Source organism: Onychomys torridus, chromosome X (assembly GCF_903995425.1).
Source record: "Onychomys torridus chromosome X, mOncTor1.1, whole genome shotgun sequence".
In the NCBI taxonomy this organism is placed as follows: Eukaryota; Metazoa; Chordata; class Mammalia; order Rodentia; family Cricetidae; genus Onychomys; species Onychomys torridus.
This window is the reverse complement of record NC_050466.1, coordinates 59,140,100-59,159,982: the sequence shown is the minus strand read 5'-3', so window position 1 is coordinate 59,159,982 and position 19,883 is coordinate 59,140,100. Positions and strand designations below refer to the sequence as shown.

General features: G+C 38.1%; 1 pseudogene; it reads right to left on the bottom strand.

Moving 5' to 3' along the window:
• Positions 1–15,600: 15,600 nt before the first annotated feature.
• LOC118574337 lies at positions 15,601–16,004 on the bottom strand (annotated as a pseudogene).
• Positions 16,005–19,883: the final 3,879 nt, after the last annotated feature.

Genomic DNA, 19,883 nt, shown 5'->3' with positions numbered 1-19,883 from the left:
CACATCCAAATCTATACACATGACTTGCCTTTGTAGGGAACATTTACTGATTCCTGATGTATTCCTGATGTAGAGAAATGAGGGACAGGAGCCCTGTACTCTGATGGGGCTCATTCTATTTGTTATTTTCAAGTATGGCCAGACTTTCCTATTTGGGTGACATGAAGTTTGAACTGACTAGATCACAGAGTAGTTACAGATTTGGCTAATGGGGTAGAGGCCATTAAGTCAGAAGTAAAATCCTATAGTGAGGAAGGGGAGCATTGCAGTATGAAAAGATCCACAGATACTTTTGTCACTAAGAGGAAGAAAGAGGCTGACTTGAAGAAGGGACTTGAGAGGGGGGATAATGGAGTGGGCCAGTGAGGAACTCATAAAGCTAAGATAAGTGAAAATCAGTAAAATTGCCTTTTGATACTGTCTAAGCCCCAGGAGCCCCATTGAAGCAGCCCAAATGGATTGAATTCCTGCTGGGGCAAGGCTTGCTATTGATCATGCAGACTGATCCAGCAACCTTGCATTTTAGCAGGAATGATTACTACCCAAGAAGTTCTGCCTGGAAGTAGGCTTCTATCACTTTCCTGATGACTCAAGAGCACATCCTAGACAGGGTGCCGTCAGTGGGGCAGATTCCTGCAGCCCTAGCTTGCAAGAGAAGAGTGTGCCATGGTGAGAATGAATATATTATTCAACTCAACTCATTTGTGTTTGATAAAGAGCAAAGATTTGCTTATGTGTCCCTACTTCACGATGAGCCCCAACTTTTGAATGGAGAAAATAAGATGTGGAAGATGTGGTAGTTAATCACTTAATCAATGTGGCATGATTAAGAATAACTATGGAGCTGGGCAGTGGTGGCACGTGCCTTTAATCCCAGCACTCGGGAGGCAGAGGCAGGTGGTTCTCTAAATTTGAGGCTTCTGGTCTACAGAGACAGCTCCAGGACAGCCAGGACACACAGAGAAACCCTGTCTCTCCCCGTGCCCCTGTCCCCCCAAAAAAGAATGACTGTGGAAACAAATTTTATGCACGTGTGCATGAGGGCATTTCATAGCCTACCATTCTGGACTGAGTAAAAGGAGTGAGTTGACCATCAACATTCATTTTTTCCCCTTTTCTTCCTGATTCTGGATACTGAGTAACCAGGTAACCAGCTGCCTCATGCTTCTGCTACTATGCTTTCCTTGACATAATGGACCGTACCCTCCACCTCCAAGCTAAAATAAGCCTTTCATTCCTTAAGTTGCTTCTGTCAGGTATTTTGTATAGCAAGGAGAAAAGGAACTGATACAATTTCCAATGTGTATGCAGGGTCAGGTGCTAGTAAGTATAGGTAGTCTGAAAGAAACCATGTCAGCAAACTTGACAGGTATCATGGTGTGAGGGAAAAGGGGAAGCTGTAGGAAGGGAGTGTAGTCCTGAGTGAATGTGTGTTGTTAACCCTAGCATGGCATGTAAAGGACCAATGCCTTATCCCCATGGCCTTGGTAAGGCTCAGAGTGGCGAATTCTTTCTTGGGTCCATGTGTGGATGTTAAATGTGCAGAAAATGTTCACCACAGTTTTTTTTTTTTTTTCAGCCCCCACCCCGACAATGTTTATGGCTTGAAGACTGTTACCCTATAGAGATTGCTGGTCTTAATTAGGGTTTCTATTGCCCTCACAAAACAACATGGCCCCAAAAAACATGTGGAGGAATAGATTTATTTCACCTTACCACTTTTTGAATGTGTCACTAAAGGAAGCCAAGTCAGGAAATCAGGGCAGGAATCTGGAGGCAGGAACTGGTATAGAAGCCAGGAAGGAGTGCTGATTAGTTGTTTTCTCTTAATGACTTGCTCAGCCTGCTTTCTTATAGCACCCAGGACCAACAGCTCACCTTATCAATCAAGAAAATATTCCACAAGTTCTCCCACCAACAAATCTGGTGGGAAATTTTTCTTAATTGAGGTTTCCTCTTTAAAACTAACTCTAGCTTGTATATTGTTGACATAAAACTGGCCAGCACACTGCTCCTACCAAGATTAGCTAAACTGGCCACCTTGTTTGGTTGAATATAATAACCCTGCCTCTTTGAACAGCTGTATGCAATATCCCCATCTTTCTGTTCAACTATACAAATAAACATTTTACTTCTGGGGTGCTGAGACTTCTCCATCAGAGAGCCCAGTTCCCCTGATCTCAGCTTTTCTATATGTGTCTGTCATTTCTTTATTCCTTCACTACTCCAGTTTGGGCAGTCCCTTGAGCCAGACAAGGATATGACAGGAGACAAGAAACTTGGAGATATGGAAGAGATCTCATTGTATATACAAACTCAAATCACCATCCCTGATTCTGTGCCTTAGATTTTGTTTAACCAAACTAGCTACTAGATTGTCTACCTGAGATTGTGAGATCACTTAAACTTTTTTGCGCCTTAGCTAAAGGGGCTAACAATGCTGCATAGCTATGAAAGCCACCCTATGAACATATACAATACTTCTGTTTCAGTTATAAGTTAGTTTAGACAAGTCTATAAAAGTTTCAATATCTGTAAAAATGTGAATCAATCCTTACTAAAGCAATGGATATTGTGGTGGTTTGAATAGGTATGGCCCCCATAGACTCATGTGTTTGAATGCTTGGCCCATAGGAAGTGGCAATTGGCCCATAGGGAGTGGCACTATTAGGAGGTGTGGCCTTGTTGGAGGAAGAGGGTTGGGGTGGGTTTGGAATTCTCATATGCTCACGCTACACCCAGTGTGGCACACAGTCTCCTGTTGCTTTCAGATCAAGAAGTAGAACTCTCAGCTACCTCTCCAGCACTATGTCTGCCTGAATGCTTCCATGTTTTCTGCAATGAGAGTAATGGACTAAACCTCTGAAACTGTAAGCCAGCCCCAATTAAATGTTTTCCTTTATAAGAGTTGCAATGGTCATGGTGTATCTTCATAGCAATAAAACCCTAACTAAGACAGACATCTTTAATAATATATTTGTGAATAGTTCTTCTAGAAAAAAGCATTTTAATGCATAGCTGTTGTTGACACCTGTGAGATAAATACTTCCACATGGCAGGTTGGAACCCACTGATGTAGCATAATTGGATGCTAACTCGAAAAGAGGTAGGTATAGTGGCATACATTTATATAGTTCCTCCATGTGGATATAACATATGTAATGTATCTCAAGGGCATAATCATACAGTAGAACAAAAGAAGTAGTGATTTTAGTAATAATTTTGTTTCTAAAATAATTCATTTGATTGTAAGTTTATGGTATTTATTTTAATAACTGAGTTGCCATTCCTGAAGTTCTGGCAATTGTCTGTCACATGTTAGTATAAAGCAGATTTGGCACATCAATGGCATGCAATTTGGAGACTTTAGCTTGTCTTAGTGTCAAACAAAAAATCTATGTGAACAGTCCAATATAGTCAATTTTATATGTCAACTTGGCTGGTCCCCAGGGTTCCAAGACAGTTGGTTAAACATTGTTCTGGGGAGTTGTGTAAGTATGCTTTTGAATGATCTGTCTTTTAATCAGAGCACTAAGTAAAGTAGATTGTACTCCCTGGTGTGCATGGTCTTTATCCAACCAATTCAAAATATGAGGGAGAATTCCTCCTTCTTGATTTCTTTCAAATAGAGACATCAGGTTCTTTTTCTCCCGCCTTTGAATTTGAACTGAAATGTGTCTCCCTTGGTCTCAGGCTTGGTGGGTTTGAAACTACCAGTCTCACTTCATTCTCACTGTCAAGTTCATCTACCATCTTTGTGCTGATGCTGCTTTCCATTGTTGATGGAGGACCCAACTTTGGCCCTCCAATGTGAACTGAAGACCAGGAGCTTTGCAGGAATCTTCTGGAATGTCAGCACCAGATTGATACCACTAAGCCATTATACCATGTGGAATAAGCAATTTCTAGGTTCTTGGTCTTTCTGATAAGAAACAGACATTGTTGGACTACCCAGATCATATCCTGTAAATGTCTAATATATTCTATCAGTTCTGTTCTTCTGAGGAACCCTGACATGTACATCCATATATAAGGTATATTGTATCTTACCAGTTCTCATGCTCTAAAGAATTCTAATATAAATTCCTAAGTGCAAAAACAAAACTCCTGTGTTCTGGTGGATGTGAGAGCATTGGTTAAAATATGGAAGCAGAAGCTACTGAATTTGTGTAGGCTGACATCTCCTGTCTCTTGTTGGCATCAGGAATTGCTCCTGCTCAACATCTGGAAACCATCCCAGATTGTGCATATGTTCTTTCAGTTTCCCCTGGAAATACGGTGACTATGAGGAACCTTTTCTCCATTGTGAAACAAAAGAGAGCCACATGGATTGTGATGACAGTATAACGGGATGTAATAAGGGCTTAGCCTGAGAATTTAGGTACTGCTTTATCAACACTAAGATAATTGATAACACAAATCATCTTGTCATCATGTTTCCTTTATATGCTTGTTTGAGGGTCATCAGGACACTGAGTCCTTGTCTGGGAGAACATGATACAGGATGAGTGCCAGCTTTCCTTGAGCAAAAGCAAGTCAAAGACTGGAAACAACCTCTGAATCAGAGATTTAATTCTGAAATGCTCCCCAGTCCTGCCATTTGTCTCCTACACTCCTTTCACATAAGGCTTTAGTAGATATACAGGGAATTGTTTTCTCATTAAGTACTGAATAAGTAAATGAATAAAGTGGATTTAGGAATCAAAGTTTTGGTTTGGTTTTGCAAGAGAAGTTATCAGTTTCGTGAAGCCAAGATGACTGGCTAAACTGTGGGGAACAACTTCTCATCACATCCTCCCCCTTTTCCTCTTTTCTACTGGAGGAACCTGGTTTCTTTTGCTCTTGGTATTAGGTTTGGCAATGTGACTTATTTGCTACTCTGAATATGAAATGTTTCCTACAGGCTCATGCTTTGGTCCCAGCTGATGGTAATATTTTGAAAGGCTGTAGGAATGTTGTAAGGGGGTTCCTAGCTAGAGGAATTATGTCACTGGTGTCTTGTCTTTGAAGTTTATACCAGGTCTGTGGTCCCCCCCTTTTCTCTATGCTTTCTGTGTGCCATGATGTAAGCTTCTCTGTTGTACCCCATACCCCCAGGTGATGACCTGACCCTCAGAAACCATGAGCTAAAATAAACACTTTGTCACCTTAAGTAGTTGATTTCAGACATTCTGTAATGATGACAAGAGAGTAGCTAACATGTTTAGCTAATGAGGTATTTGCAGACATGAAACATACCAAGTTGTATTTTAAAGCACACTCCAGATTTGACATGTGCTCTCTTCTCTCTCTCTCTCTCTCTCTCTCTCTCTCTCTCTCTCTCTCTCTCCCCTATCATCATTAAGAGCAGCTTTTGCTGGGCAATTGTTAGTTATCTCCTCACCCCGCACTGAATGATAAGTCACACTGCTCAGAGAAGAACCAGCTCCACAGCAAGGTAAACCAGTCTCAGTTTGAAGCTGAGACTAGCCTCTTAGAAGGCAGCCAACTCACATTCACATAATATTATTGTTTTTCATGTAGCAATAACTCTCATGCCCTTCTTCTGTGTGTGTCAACTACTAAGTTCAGTTGGGGCTGCACACACGAACATGGAATGGACTGGCATCATTCACGGGAGTGTAGGCAACCCATCAGTAACTACATCACTGAAGTAAATGACACTCCCACCCCCAGCCACCATTAATAATTAAATCCTTTAGTGATGAGTGGGGCTCACAAGCTCCACTTTTCCGTGATGAAATGTTGATGTGCCCTACCTTGTGTGGGTCTTGTGTGGGCAACCATAGCTAAAGTGAGTTCATGAATGCAATGTATAATATCCAAATAAAAAGCTAGATTAAATTAGGTTTAACTAAAATTAACATTTCTTATTTCTTTCCCTTTTTATTGATTAAATTAGTCCTTTCACAATTAATATAGGCATGTGCTATATTCTGGTTACTATAAGCCTTTACTCTCTTTTTTATCCCTCTCAGTCTTTTTACTCTCCCATTACAAATCCCTTTCCCACGTTCAAGTCTGTTTTTTCTTACTTTGTGATCTGGTTTTAACCAGTATTGCCTGTATGACCACAGGTTTAGAACTATCCATTGGAGTCTGGTATGCACATCAGTAGATACACAACTGAATACAATGACTGTCCCTTCTCTGGAATCCTTCATTAGTCAGCATTTTATCAGGGAGGGGTAGAGCTTCATGAGCCCCTCTCCAATCCATGATTGACTATTAACAGATCCACTCTTGTGCTGGCCCAGTGCAGGCAACTGTAGCTGCTAAGAGATAATCTTTGTAATGCCCTGAAGACAGTATTCCACAGCTCTTCTCGCTAACTTCTAGCCCTTACATTCTTTCAATTCTCTCTCTTCTGTTACACTCCTTGAGCCTTAGAAAGTGTGTTATAAACATCTTTTTGGGGCTGAAACTTATCATCATGCCACTATTCTCAGCACTTAGAGCAGGCATGGGCATCTGCACTCACCATAATTCACCACAAAGAAGCTTTTCTGATTCAGGATGATAGTAGCATTTGTCTGACTGTCCAGGGTGGGTGGTGGCAGGTTGGTGGAAGTACACAAGGTCCAGGGACTAATCTGTCCAGGCTGAGTTTTTCAAAATTATGAAGACACTGATAAGGAAGTTAAAAATACAACCCACCAAATGGGAAAGTAATTCTTAATTACTTAACTGATAAAGGACTTGTATGTTGGATGTATTAAGAATGCTTATAATTCAGTACCATGAGGACCATTTAATTTAAAAATGGGGTGACAATCTGAGTAGATATTTTTAAAAAGAAGACATGCAAATGGACAGTGAGTATAGAAAAAGAAGATTAGCATCATCAAAGAAATGGAAACTAAAACCACAATTATTTTGGTGCTAGGGTTTCTACCCAAGTCTTCATGCATGCTTCTCACATTTTCTACTCCTGAGCTATAGCCCTGTCTTTCAAAACCCATTTGATAGAACTTTATACTGAGTACAATGGATGTAATGAAACCATTTCAGATAAATAACAAGTGTTCCTGAGAGTATGGGAAATTAAATTAAGCTCAAACACTACTGGTGGGATTTCAAACAATGAAACCTCTTCACAAAACAAAATAGTAAAACATAGATGACAATAAAGTACCACAGATTGCCATTCTTAGGTATATAACCAAGGAAAATGGAAATACATGTCCATATGAAAACTTGTGCACAAAAGTTCATAATAATGCTATTCCAAGTGTCTATCAACCAGTGAGTTGATAAATAAAAGGTGACATGAATATGACAGCATTCATTTAAAAAAATAAGGAGATACTAGTACGGGCTACCAAGTGAATGAATTTTGGAAATATTATGACACGGAAAAGAAACAAGACACCAAAGACCACATAAATGATTCTATCATATAAACATCCAGAGTAAGTAAACCTATAGAGTGAGAAGTGAGTTAGCAGCAGTCTGAAGCTGGGGGGGCAGGTTATAATTGGGGAGCGATCACTGAAGGGAATAGAATTCAGGTTAGGAGTGTTTAAAAATATTTTAAAATTTATTGCTGTGATACTTGCACAGTTCTGTGAACACATTAAAATCTATGAAAACATTTAAAGATTCATTGCAGGAGGCCATGGGAGTATATAGCAGGTGACAACTAGTGTTTAACAGGTCAATCTACCAGATGAATAACTCTGTGATGGGGAGCCCCACCTGGCAAAGCTGTGTAGTTACTGACTGTTAATGACAGCTTACTCCTGTCTGTAATTTTTCTCATGTGCCATTTCATTTTTTCCCTAAAAAGAATTGCTGTGGGGTTCTTTCTACAGCCCACTGGTAGTGTGCTTTACATTTTGGGGCACATTTATAGCTGTGGATGGTCAGGAAGATGATTTCTGTTTAAGCTGTACAATTCTGATAAATAGAAAATATACTAGAATATTTTTCTTAATTGACATAGGAAGGTAACAATATTCTCAGTCTTAAGGACTGCTAATTTTAGATTTCTGAACAAATTCAAAATAGATGAAACTGCCCCTGCAGAAAATACACAAAGACTAGTTCCCAGGTGTTTATTGCTAAATCAAGATCAGGCTGTTTACACTGAGACATAACTCTTTACAGTAATTGACTACACGTACTCCAACCACTCAAAGTTTAGCCAATTACTTTGAGAATGCTTACCACTCAGGCTATGTGCTTGGCTAAATGTTACTCACTGGCCGGTCAGTGTGACCTTCCAAGCCTGAGAAAAACTTTATGACTTACCATGTGTTATGAGAATGGGTTGGACCTTGAAAATGTAACACATAATTATCCAGAGTCTGGCTATGGGAGAGTAAGAGAGTGAATGTGAGTGAGTGAGAGTGTCTGGGTATGTGCTGAGTGAGGAATGCAGCTGACTGGGCAGAGAGAAAAGTGAAAAGGAGAGAACAGCTGTGAAAAGAGCTGTGGAGAAGGTAAGAATGAATGTGTGTTGGTATTTGCTGAGTGAGGGATGTAGCTAAATGGGCAGAGAGAAAAGTGTAAAAGAATGAGAAGATGAAGAAGTGTGAGAGATAAAAGAAGCAGGAGAATAAAGTGAGAGAGTAAATGAATAAGAGAATGAGTGAGTATAGAGTGAATAAATGATGTAATAATATATGTGAAAGAATGTAAGAAAGTAGAGAGAAGAAATGTGAACAGAAGAGAGATAGTAGCTATTTAAAAAAGGAGATGTAACTGTGCAAAAGAGGTATATGGCTGTGTGGAAAATTTATGAAGAATGTAACTGTGGAATGTAACTTGGCTGTATGGAGAATGTAACGATGTGGAATGTATCTTGTGGAGAGAGAGAGATTATCAGAGACAGAGATTTTTCAAGATGTAGTAAAAGAGAAAGTTATCATCAGAAAGCATGTGTGTGTGTTTCCTTATTTTACTCCTCAGATACACAGAAACTTATTTATAAATACCTTCAAATAGAAAAAGTCTAGCCTCTAGATAGAAAAGCATTTTTTTTTCCTAATCCTTTGCTACTCTGGGGTCACAACCCTAGAACAGTTCCTGGGAGCTGACCTTCCCACGGTCTGTGACAATGTATTTTTTTAAAAAAGAGATGAGACGTTTTTAAAGGTACATTGTTTTTGATGTGTATGAGTGTTTTGCCTGCATGTATGTTTGTGCACCATGTGCATGTCTGGTGCCTGCAGAAGTCAGAAGAGGGCACTGGATTCTCTGGAAATGGAGTTATGGAGAGTTGTAAGCTGCCATGTGGGTGCTGGGAATTGAACCTAGATTCCCTGAAAGAACAAGTACTCTTAAATGCTGAGCCATACGTCCCGCCCCAATGTTTATTTATTTTTGGTTTATGTATAAGAATGCTTTTATGCATGTACATATGTACAACATGTGCATGTTTGGTGCCTATGGAGGTCAGAAGAGGATGTCATATCACCTGCAACTGTAGTTACAGATAGTTATGAGCTACCATGGGGATGCTGGGAACTGAGCCCAGGTTTTCTGCAAGAGCAGCCAGTGCTCTTAACCGCTGAACCATCTCTCTCCAGTCCCTGAAGTTAACACATTTTAAAGAAGTTTTAAGATATGCGAGTGTTACATTAATTAAGTCACTTGAGAGAGTTAATATCTGCTAATATTAAACAGTTCAATTTCCCAATAAACCAATAGCCTACTATCAAGTAGAGAGTGTTGTTATGTATTTAAAGTAGTTCATATGACATATTCTGTCATGGAAACTTGAGCATTATAATTTGTTTCTAGTTAAAGTATATTACTTTCTACCATGTAAGCCTTTCCTTATATGAAATTTATCCAATAATGATTTAAATAGTATTTGGTTGATAAATAGATTAACTTAATTAGGAAGTATTTTCAATATATATATAAAATTAGATTTTTCAGATTATATAGGAATGTCACTAATTGATAAAATAATCTGTGAAATAAAATGTATTAGTGACTTCCTCAAACTTGCTGTGTAATGCTTTTGTGAGTTAATTAGAATAAAGTGATTTTATTTAAAATGTAAAATGTATTAAGTCAGTAACTCTGGACAAACATATATAATTTGCATTTGACATTTACAGTTTTAAACACTTACTGTGTATGTCATGGGGAAGTAGGATACATGCATGGAGGTCAGAATGCTACTTTCAGGACTTGATTCTTTCCTTTGAGCATGTGGATCACCAAACTTGGTGGCAAGTGCCTGTACCTGCTGAGCCATCTTACCAGCCTTAAATTTCTTCATAAAAATAGAATCTAGAATTGTGAAGACTGCACTAATTTGTAACACATGATGGCACAAAGTATAAGGAAAGTTTAAGTCTGTCATTAATGGCTTGAAAAAGAGAATAAAGAACAGGCTCATTAAATTCTCCATTGATAAACAAATAGAATGTTTTCTCACCCTAGGAAGACCAGTGAAATTATAGTAACAGACCTAGACAACATAAGTTGATTTAGCTAGTTCAATGACAAATTAATATATTTGCAGGAAATAAAATAACTGTGGCAATAATGTATTTGGGAGGTAGTATGAATAAAGAGAACTACAGATTTCATTGTAAATATAAGGAGAACTAGACATTTACTGTGATATAAATGGCTTATAGTCCATACTATTGAAAAGATCACAATGTAGCTATTTAAGTGACAAAATGAACTATATTTATTCAAAACTATATTCATAAAGTGATTAAAAACTCAGGGACCAATGGGCAGATAACATAGTAGTTAGCCTTTCTATATCCTTAAACTTAAAAAGGTTTGGTTAACATATCATAACCACACATATGGATGGGACATAATATAGTATTTCCATATGTGTATACAATGTATATATATATGTCAAATCAGGATAACTAAAATCTGCATTTCCCTGTTGTAATTTTTGTTTGAAGTCTTCTAATTATTCATAAAGCTCCAGAAAGTTTACTAGGGTTCACCTATTTCCTCTAGGTGAACTCTGGAATGTTTCATGCCTTTGTAATGAAAAGAAATGATGTCATAAACATTTTCAACCTATTAATGGTGAAACAGATGCAGAGGACACATTGTACACAAGAAATTAAAGTCTACATAATTCCAAAATTGATACAGATTATCAGGATGCTTCCAAAAAAAACCCAACAAGTTATGAAAACACATTTCTGCACATTCCCCAAATACCTGCTGTTAACAAACATCAAATGTTTGTTGACAACGCATGAAAAATATTCTTTTGACTTGTATTTGTTGAATTACAAATGGATTTAAGAATGCTTACTCATTTATTGCCTATATTTTCTAGAAATTTTCTGTTCATATTACTTTTCCTATTGATTATGCTGTTTTATCTTATTAATCAGAAAAGTCCTCTTGAAGTCACTGCTTTTATATATAGGTATTTTAGAGAGGGTCTCTTTATGTGGCTCTGGATGCTCTGAAACACTATTTAGACCATGTTATCCTTGAAGTTACAAAGATCTGCCTGCCTCTACCTCCTGAATGCTGGAATCAATGGCATGTGCCAACATGCCCAGTTTTTAAAAATTTTTATAGATTTATTTATTTTATTTTATACGTATGAGTGTTTTGCCTATATGAATATATGTGCACTATATGTATGCCTGGTGTCTGCTAAAGTCAGAAGTAGTCATCAGATTCCCTTGAACTGGAGTTATGGATGGTTTTGAACCATCATGTGGGTACTGGGAACTGAACCTGTATCCTCTACACAAGCAGGAGGGATAGCTCAGCCGTTAAAGGCTAGGCTCACAACTAAAAATATAAGAGCTGTGAGTCCTCTTAACTGCTGAACTGTCTCTCTAATCCTAAGGAATAGTCTCTTTGAAATTAGTGTCATAATGTGAATAAACATATATTATTCCCATCTATTTATTTATGTTTTTAAAAAATCTATCTATCTATCTATCTATCTATCTATCTATCTATCTATCTATCTATGTATCTTCCTTCCTTCCTTCCTTCCTTCCTTCCTTCCTTCCTTCCTTCCTTCCTTCCTTTCTTTCTTTCTTTCTTTCTTTCTTTCTATCTTTCTATCTATTCATTCTTTTCTTATTCAATACATCCCGGCTTCAGTTTCCCCACCCTCCACTCCTCACAGTCCCTCTTCCCACCTCCCTTCTCCCCCAGATCCACTCCTCCTCCCTTTCCCTTCATAAAAGAGCAGGTCCTTCAGGGATATCAACTGATCATGGTCTAACAAGATGAAATAAGACTAAACACAAACCCTCATATCAAGGTTGGATGAGGCAACCTAGTAGGAAGAAAAGGTTCCATGAGGAGGCAAAAGAGTCAGAGACACCCCCCACTCCTACTGTTAGGAGTCCCATGAGAACAAGCTACACAACCATAATATATATGCAGAGGACCCAGATCAGACTCTATGATTGTCTGTTCAGTCTTTGTGAGCTCCTACGAGCCCTGCTTAGTTGTTTCTGTGGGCCATGTTTTCCTGTGTCATGGACCCATGTGGGTCCTACAATCCTTCCTCCCTCTTCCACAGGATTCCCTGAACTCTGCCTAATGCTTGACTGTGGGTCGGTCTCTGTATCTGCTCCTATCTGCTACCAGAGGAAGCTTCTCATTTCATTGAGTTTCTTTTTCCAGTTGTATTTGTTTATTTCTTGAAGAACTTCACGAAGGGAGGAGTCCACACAAATTTAATAATCTTTTATGGAGACTACAACTTTTTCTAAAAAATCTTTTTGTAAGATTTAATAACAAATCTTTAGGTGAAGCTAATATATTATTTTTACCCCCAAGCAAATAATTTTACTTATTTATTTTACATTTAATTAAAATACAATTACACCACTTTCCTCCTTCCCCTTACTCCCTCTGCCCCTCTTCCATCCCCTTCCACCAACCTCTCCCATGATCCTCCATTGTCAAACTGATAGCCTCTTTTTCTTTGATTATTATTGTTACATATGTACATATATGTGCAAATATATATAACTCAAAAATAGGTTTATAAAATAAAAATGTTAAATTAATACTACCCTTCTCATTTCTGCTCCCTGTTTACAAGAAAATTAGCTATCCCCTAGACATAAATTTGGAGTTAATATTCACATACTTAGCAGGAGGCATATATATGTAGAATATAAATGCATTCAAAAGATCATATGTAACACATATAATACATATTACTATTACATTGAGTAGATTATATATGGCCAAACACACATATAGACACATTATGCATATATACGATATATAATGTATATATAATGTATATAATGTATATATATACTTATCTTAAATTATTCTTTTTTGGGAGAAGAAACTTTTTTGTCAAGAACTGTGTAAGGTCCCTGATTTCCACTTTATTAGGAACGTAACAAGTTACTAGCCATCATAACTATTCAATTCTGACTAATTTTCTTTTTCCTCCTTCTTAGGAAAAATGTTTCATCTTCTGATCAAGAGATTCCTCATCATTTGATGATATACAAGACTCCTCAGAGTCTATGATTTTAAAACAGTATTTTTTGAAATTCCAGCTTTATTTAAGTAGCTTGTAATATTTCTTGTTGTTTGGCTTTGGAAATTGACACAAGTTTTAGGCAATCTCATTACTTCTGACTGACATTGACTTATGGCTATTTCTACTCAATTTTCTGTGTGCCAAGTCCTTTAATCAAAGGTGTCTCCTGTAATCTTCTCATTGCTCGGTGGAGTGTAATAAATCAGATGGTTAACTGCACTTTGTCTTCCAAAAGGACCCTCTTCATATTCTTTTCAGAGGAACACTGGAATTGGAGAGCCCCTTCTGCACTGTGTATATTTCTGCTCTCTCTCCCTCCCTCCCCCCCCCCCTCTCTCTCTCTCTCTCTCTCTCTCTTACATTAAAAATATCAAACAATTAAATATTTTTTTCTGAAATCTGATGTGCTTTGACTTTGACTTATATTTTATTACTATCATATTATTTCATCCTTTGGAACAAAAAAAATCCCATTTTGCTGTTCATATTAGTTTAGATTGACAAATCACAATTATATACACTTATAGGTACAGTGCAATGTTTTGATCAGTTATGAACATACAATATAGGATGATTAGATCAAGAGAATTATCATATCTATTTGATCTATCATTTTGTGAGTTATTTGAAATTTACTATCATATTTTGAAATACACATATTTACTGGCTATATTCATGCTGTTATGCAAAATCTCAAAATTCAGTTTTCCTTTCTATCTGGAATTGTTATACCCTTTGATCAATTTCTATCCATTGTCTCCCTCCCATGTCTTCATTAATCTCTTAACATTCTATTTTCTACTTCTATGATTTCAATTTTTTAAGGTTTCATATAGAAATGAGATTATGCAGTACTTACTTTTCTAATCCTGGTTTATTTCACTTACCACAGTTTCTTCCAGGATGATCCATGTCATTTCAGATTACAAGATTTCATCCTTTTAAAGGTTGAATTTCATTGTGTATACATATTACATTTTCTTTATCCATCTGTTGATGGACACTTGGTTTGTTTATATATTTTGGGTATTGTGAATAATGGAAATATAAATATTGCTTTAGCATAGTGACCTAATTTTCTTTCTATATATACCCCCAAATGATAAAATCAGATGATACAATATTTCTATTCTTTTAAAAAAAGTTTTTAATATCCCTCTATACGGTGTGGTGGTATTGTGTTCCCCAAAATATTGTGCACCCTAATAAATTTATCTGTGGTCAGAGAACAGACAGCCACTAGATACAGAACCAAAAATGGTGGCTAGAAAATGGGTCAGAGCAAGCCATAGCAGAAGCTAGGCGGTGGTGGTACACGCCTTTAATCCCAGCACTTGGGTGCCAGAGTCAGGTGGATCTCTGTGTGTTCAAGGATACAGCTAGGCATGGTGACACAGCCTTTAATCCCAGAAATCCAGCCTTTGATCCCAGGGAGTGATTGCAGAAAGCAGAAAGATTATATAAGGCGTGAAGACCAGAAACTAGAAGCCTTTGGCTGGTTAAGCTTTTAGGTTTGAGCAGCACAGTTCACCTGAGAGCGATTTGGATGAGGACACAGAAGCTTCCAGTCTGAGGAAACAAGACCAGCTGAGGAACTGTGGCTTGTTCTGCTTTTCTGATCTTCCAGCGTTCACCACAATAACTGGCCTCGGGTTTGATTTTATTAATAAGACCTACTAAGATTCCTGCTACAATATGGTTTTGTATGACTATGCCAATTTGCATGCCATCAAAAATGTGCAGTGGATCTCTTTTAACCATATCTTCACCAACACTTATCTCATATATTTGATAAAAGCTACTCTAACAGATGTAATGTTTCATTATGGCTTATTCTTATCACAGTTTTCATTTACATTTCCTCAAGAAGTATCAACAACGAACATTTTTTCATGTATCCATTGACCATTTGTATGTCTTCTTTGCATAATTTTTTCATGTACCTGCCCCATTTTTTTAAAACATGAGTTACTGCTATTGAGTTTTTTAAATTCCTTGTATACTGTGGATAGGAATCTCTCTTTTTGTTTTAAAGCAGACTGGGTGTGAGATTTATTACTGAACATGATTTGGTAGGGTACAGGAGAACACTGTGGAACCCCTCAGGAGTGCAGGGCTCACCATTTGTCCAAGAGACCGCGATTGGGGATACACTTGACCCCATAGCCATCAGGAATACGGTGCTTCTCACCAACCATGTCTTCAAATTCATCCGCATTATACTTGGTGAAGCCCCATTTCTTTGAGATGTGGATCTTCTGGCGGCCAGGGAACTTGAACTTGGCTCTACAAAGAGCCTCAATCACATGTTCCTTATTTTGCAGATTGGTGCAGATGGACATGGTGATCTGGCCAATGTGAACCCTGGCCACTGTGCCCTGGGGCTTCCCAAAGGCACTACGCATGCCTCTCTGGAGCCTGTCAGCCCCAGCACAGGACAACATCTTGTTGATTTGGATGACATGGAAGGGTGGAGCCTCACTCGAATATGAAAGCCATCCTTGCCACAACTCTTTACCATGTATTTGTTGGCACACAGGCAAGAACCCTCGAGAGCTTCAGAAGAGAGCTGGTCATATTCATCTGACACCATGTGGCCACAAAGTGGGAATTCATCAACCTTTGCCTTCTTATGTCCCAAGTCAAAGATATGGATTTTAGCATCAGTGACACCTTGGCAGAAGCAAGACTTTGGGAATAGCTTGTTCTTATAATACCGGTAACACCAGGCAGGGTGATGACCCACGATGACAATAGGATCATCAGTGGTGCACCAGAGGAAAAGAGGGATAGTAATCTCTTATCAGTTTTATACTTTCCAAATATTTTATCCAGTCCTGTGGGTGCTTTCTTCACCTCTATTCCTCTGCTGTGCAGAAGCTTTATCATTTAATAGATACCATTCAATAAATGTAATCATTTGTTACATTTTCCTTTAAGATCTGTGCTCTTTGGAGTCATATTGGAAAATATCATTGCCCAGAAAAATGTCATGGAGCTTTACCTGTATACAACTGCTATGGTTTGAATGTAAAGTATCCCCCATGGGCTCATGTGTTGAATGCTTGGTTCTCAGTTGATGGTACTATTTTGGTAGCTTTGGAACCTTTAGGAAGTGAAGGCTGTTGGAGAAGGTAGGTTGGTGAGGGCACGAAGGGTATTATTAGTCTCCTGTCCTTGCTTTGTGTTATTTCTTGTCTATCATGAGGTGAGTAGCTTCTGCTGCATCCTGTCACCATAATGTTCTGCCTTATCACAGGCCCAGATTCAGTAGCCATATGAACACAAACTCTGTAATATATGAACAGTAATAATTATTTTCTTCTTTAAGTTGTAAATCCAGACATTCTGTCAGAGTGAGGAAGAAAGCTAATGAATGTTACAGCTCTTATTTCTTAATACCTATTGAACAACCACTCTTCAATAGTGTGAGCTAGCTGAAGCCTACAGCTCCTCTACATTTCTTTACTTTTCTCTAGGTTGGTATATTGTCACTATATTTTGAGGAACCAATGTCCATGTAGAGAAACATTTATTTATTTATTTATTTATTTATTTATTTATTTATTTATTTATTTATTCTTTTTTCATCTATTACATCCCTACTTCAGTCTCCCCAACCTCCACTCCCCCACCTCTCCTCTCCCGTAGATCTGCTCCTCCTCCATTTCCCTTCAGAAAACAGCAGGCCTCCCAGGGATATCAATCAAACATGACATAACAAATTACAATAAGACTAGGCACAAACCCTCATACCAAGGCTGGATGAGGCAACCCCATAGGAGGAGAAAGGGGTCAAGGGTAGTTAAAAGAGTCAGAGACATTCCTTATACTCACTGTTAGGAGTGCCACAAAATCAACCAGCTACACAACCATTATATATATATGCAGAGTACCTAGCTCAGACCTATAAAAGATTCACAATTGTCACTTCAGCTTCTGTGAGCTCCTGTAAACCCAACTTACTTAGTTCTGTGGGTCATGTTCTTGTGGTTTCCTCTACCTCTCTGTCTCCTAAAATTCATAGTGAGGAGGTTTTGGTGACAATTTGCTGAATGCCGTTGTAAGGACAAATTTTGTCCTCTCCACCCTGATGTAAATCACTCCATTCATGCAGCATGGGCAGGTAGAAGCAGCATGAAGCAGAATGTGTGGAATTGCACAGGACAGTGGACCATTTCTTCTGTTTTCCCTTCACCTCTCTTCCTTGCTCCCTTCCTTCTTCCCTTCCTCTTTCCTTCACACATTCATTTACAGAGGCCTCAAAAGCTTCAGGCAAGAGAGTAGAATAAGGCTTATGAAAAATCTTTACACCATGACCATGACTCAAAACCAAAGCTGATTTGGGGGAAATTTTTCAGTAGGTGTAAGTTGGCCAGTCTCATGTATAAACATCCACTTAATTGAAGGTTGAATGACACATGTTGACAAGTGAATATTAAAGAATATTTAATTCATTACTTTATTACCTATGCACTTCCAGAAGGAATATATGAATGAGAGCAGAAACAACTAATTAAATGCCTTGATGAACTGGCAAGTGGCAGAATCTTGTTTACAGGCTTGGTGTATTACATGATTAGATTGCAAATTCGAAGGGCATGATTCCCAGTGTTTAACATTCTAAGTTTTCAACGTGGGGCTAAAACTATAGATGTGTACTATTGACAGAAAACAAACAAGGATCCCTTTCTAAGAAAACATATGTATAACATTTCTGCCTAGCTTCTATTCAATCCATTTCTGCATAGTTTTAAAAATATTTTTTTTGGTAATTCCATAATGAATTTCAAGACTCAGGTTTATAATGAGACTTGGCTTATTGACTTCAAAGTGTATCCAGACATCTGAAAAGATAGCCATTTAGTGGTCTATAACTGTAAGTAGATTCCTGGCATATGGCTCCAAAGTCCATAGCAGGTTTATTCATAATAGCCTTAAGTTGGACCTGCCTAAGTTTCCTTTACTATTAGAGCAAAAAATAATTTCACACTTATTTAATGAAATGGTACACAGTGATGAAAAAGAAACTAGGCACAGATGAATTATATTGTGTATGTTGTTCAAGATGATAGAAGTTAGAATTTTTTTTGCTGTCAAGTAGGGATAGGAATGGGAGATATTAATGGAGAGATGGTATAAAGGAACCTCTTGGCATAAAACATGGGTTTTTGATCTTAGTCTGGGTGGTTATATAGGTATACACTTTTCTAAAATTTCTTAAATGATTCATTTTTATACAACTTACACAGCCTACTGCTTTCATGTTAAACTGAAGCCAAAAGAAATAAATACTTAGATAAAGCATAAATAAGCTTTAACATGAGAAGTCTCTTTTCTAATTACCTACTGTATTCCTACAGAGACTCCTTGATGTCCAGTGATACTCATGGATATATTATGGGACTGTGCAACACTGGGAGCGGAGTTGTCCTTGGGGAGGAATGAGCAGGGACCATGTGCTCAGGCCCTAGCCTTTTCTTTTTCTTTCCTCATGTCTAGTCTATAACCCCTTTAATCTTCTTGGTCATTTGGGAAGCTAGAGTGTAGAGGGAGCCGGTGTTACCATGGAAGGGAGGAGGAGGGCTACAGAAGGAAAAAAAGGAGTTTCACAGGCTTAGTCCTTAGGGGACTCTGAGCAGAGATGAAGAATAAATTGTGCTGACAGAGCCAGGCTTCCTGCCAAGCAGTTTCAATAAAGACTTGGCAGAAAAGAGAGTGGACACAGGGTGAAGAGAAAGCCAGGAGTGAGAAAATGGGAGACATTGAGAGATGGGCCCTGTCTTCTATACAGAATCCCTGAGGAGGGCAATGGGCTCCGGAGGTGTCCATTCCTTCCTCCTGACACCATCTTTTCCCTTTTGATGATGAGTGTCTCTAATGATCAAATTTATGTGTTCTGTCTTCCTTTCTGTAGAATCAGTTGGGCCAAAAATGTTAAGTTTATCTACTGAAATAAAATGTCAGATGGCTTTGGGTCGGACTACCTGAGACTGTTGAGAGGACGATTTACTCATTTCTGTTATCATAAATGTTATTTGTCTTACAATTGTGCTGAGAGAAATGAATCTGCTTGTTACTGAATTTTGGCCTTTTGATTTCGCCACTCTGAACTATAAAATCAAATCAAGAACCCAAAATTTGTTGGTTACTATGGCTGAAAATTTTCAGATTTTAGAATACATATGGACTCAGTGAGCCCATAACAATTAATCTATCATGGGGATTTTTTGATGAACAAATTAATGGTGAAATGTGACACATTGTTCTATTCTCACTGAAGTTACCGTTTGCCATGTTATGATACCATTTTTTTTAAACATTGCATTTCTAGTTTCATTGAGAGAATGGTTACATCACAGCAATGAAGCTTTGTATTTGTCTTCTCTCTGAAATACAG